This window comes from Rosa rugosa, chromosome 1 (assembly GCF_958449725.1).
Source record: "Rosa rugosa chromosome 1, drRosRugo1.1, whole genome shotgun sequence".
NCBI classification, from domain to species: Eukaryota; Viridiplantae; Streptophyta; class Magnoliopsida; order Rosales; family Rosaceae; genus Rosa; species Rosa rugosa.
This window is the reverse complement of record NC_084820.1, coordinates 66,696,337-66,698,893: the sequence shown is the minus strand read 5'-3', so window position 1 is coordinate 66,698,893 and position 2,557 is coordinate 66,696,337. Positions and strand designations below refer to the sequence as shown.

The 2,557-nt window shown below is 36.6% G+C and overlaps 1 long non-coding RNA gene across 1 annotated transcript; it reads left to right on the top strand.

Moving 5' to 3' along the window:
* Positions 1 to 261: 261 nt before the first annotated feature.
* Positions 262 to 763, top strand: LOC133726275 (uncharacterized). The gene is made up of 3 exons (XR_009854730.1): positions 262 to 363; positions 449 to 547; positions 718 to 763. It is a non-coding gene; the product is annotated as an uncharacterized LOC133726275 (long non-coding RNA).
* The last annotated feature ends 1,794 nt before the right edge of the window (positions 764 to 2,557 follow it).

The window sequence follows — 2,557 nt, the reverse complement described above, 5'->3', positions numbered from 1 at the left end:
GTTCAATGTCAATGTATTTGTTTTTGAAGTTCTCCTTTTGGTTAATCGATTTTGTTGTTTTCTTGTAGCCTAATTCTTCTTATGTAGGAATTTGTCATAGCTTGAAGATTGAGGATTGATCCTTTATATTTTTTCCGTGGCTTCATACCTTAATTTGTTGTATTCATATGCTAAATATAGATTCTTGGTCAGTTTTATAAAACAAAAAGGGGGAGCTTCAAATTTATTCAGATTCCAACTAACTATTGGATATTTCATAATAATTTTCAGATTCGTTCAGAGAAGAATGCTATAAATAGGTCAAAGTTGACACATCACCACAAAGCTGGGTCAAAGTCATTTATGTCTCACCAAGAGCAAATTGTAAGATATTTATAAATTTTGTTAATAAATTTATAGCTTCAATATATATTTGTAGATGTTAAAAGAATATGTTTGAATGCAATAGGCAGCACAGACTGGAGAGATGCAAGGTGCAATTGATCGCTTTGAAACAGAGTACAAAAGCACTAAAAAAGGTTGGGACTTGGGAGCAAAAGCAAAGTGGGTAAGTAACTTGTTAACGATACATACGTATGGACAAAAGTTCTATAATGTATATATGTTGACCATGACCATAGGTGAAATTAATATAAATTCCCTAAATATGATTAAATTGATCAGGTTGTAATTGAGAAATTGCATATCATATCTAACTGTATATATTTTTTATTGTAGGATGAAATGATTAAGATGCGAACTGAGACAACTCAACCTGATGGAAATCGGACAATGACAGATGATGAAATTTGTGCAAAAGTTCTCGGAGTCAAATCAGGCTACATCAAGGGTTGTGGTTTTGGCCCTAGACCTCCACCATCAAGGGTCTCTCATTCGTCGATAAATGAAATGTCTGAAAAGAACAAAGAGTTGCAAGAACAGCTTCAAGAGACCCAACACCTTGTAGGGACTCAACAACAAAAGATTGATGCACAAAATGAGGTGATCCAAAGATTGGAGGAGCAAGCCAAAAAGTTTGAGGAGTTCATGGCTAACTTTTCCAGGCAACATCCATCAAGTTAGTATCTTTATTAGAGAACTTAAATATGGAGAAATAATTTTTTAGATCATCTTGATTTTGTTATTGGTTTTAGACTATTTTTGTTACTCCTTATGTTAGGAAACACTTTGATTGTTACTTTGGTTTTATTATTATGAGATTTATTATTGGTTTGATTATTTCAATTTGTTTTAAATATTTTCATGTAATATGGTAGAGAACAATCGGTGACAAAACCATATGTATTGTCAACATTTTCCTCGTAATAAGCAATCAATTGTAACGAAAAAGAATTTCCTCGCTATAGGCTATAGAATGTATAACGACGAAAATAAATTTCATCGCTATACAATACACAGCTTATGACGACAAAAATAAATTTCCTCGTTAAAGATTATAATATGTACAATGATGAAAGTAAATTTCATCGCTATAAGTTATACAACTTACAACGACAAAAAATAAATTTCCTCGCTATAGAATATAGTATCTACCGCGATGAAAGTAAATTTTCTCGCTATAGATTATACAACCTACAACGACAAAAGTAAGATTCCTCGCTATAGACTATACACCCTACAACGACAAAAGTAACATTCCTCGCTATAGACTATACAACCTACAACGTCAAAAGTAAATTTCCTCGCTATAGACTATACAACCTGTTTGGCTCCAATTTTGCTGCAGCTGGTCAACAGTCTCTTTTCTTGCGCGGGCGTGCCAGCACCGTCGGGTGCGGTCGTCGGGGGTGTCCCTTGACCTGACTTCTTTCAAGCAATTGTGGACGAGGAGAGCACCAACCTCGTCGTGGGATTCTTTGTGCCTCGTGGCGAGGACTTTTGCTGAGCTTCTTGAAAATCACAATCGATACTCGATGTTGTAGATCGAGCAGAGCGAGAACCACTGGGAAGTGAGGAGAACTTGCTAAAGCGTGACTTTAGCTTGGCTGGGTTGCTAGGGTGTTACCCTTGCTTGGCTGGTTCTGTAACCGTTGTGGTCGCGGCACTACCGTCGGCTCCCGAGGAGACTAGGACCGAAGTACGTTGACAGAGGGTTTGGTGGCACTGAAAGTCGGCTTTTGAGAAGACTAGGACTAGGAGTGTGATCACCGCTAAGAGAAAGAGAATGAGAGGAGTTGCTCTTAGAGAGGTTTGCTCTAGAGAGAACTTAGATCATCTGAGAGATGTTTTGATGTTGTGAATGTGTGTCTTAGAATGAGAGGAGAAGGTGTTTATATAGGGAAGAAAAAGAAGAGTGAAATGATGAGTGGAAGAAAAATAATGAAAGTAGATCTAAGTTCACTTGTAAAATATGGAAAAGATAGAGAAAAGATGAAATGAAAGCAAAGCATGAAGGTGCAGCAACGTGGAAGTGGTGATGATCTATTAAAGAGATTGTAGAAGAAAAATATATCCAAGGAAAAAGAGAAAAGCATCTAGCTTTCTTCATGTGGGTAGGAAACATGAACATGTGAATATTGAGCTGGTTTTAGGTCAGTTTCTGCCCCTTTATTCCTTC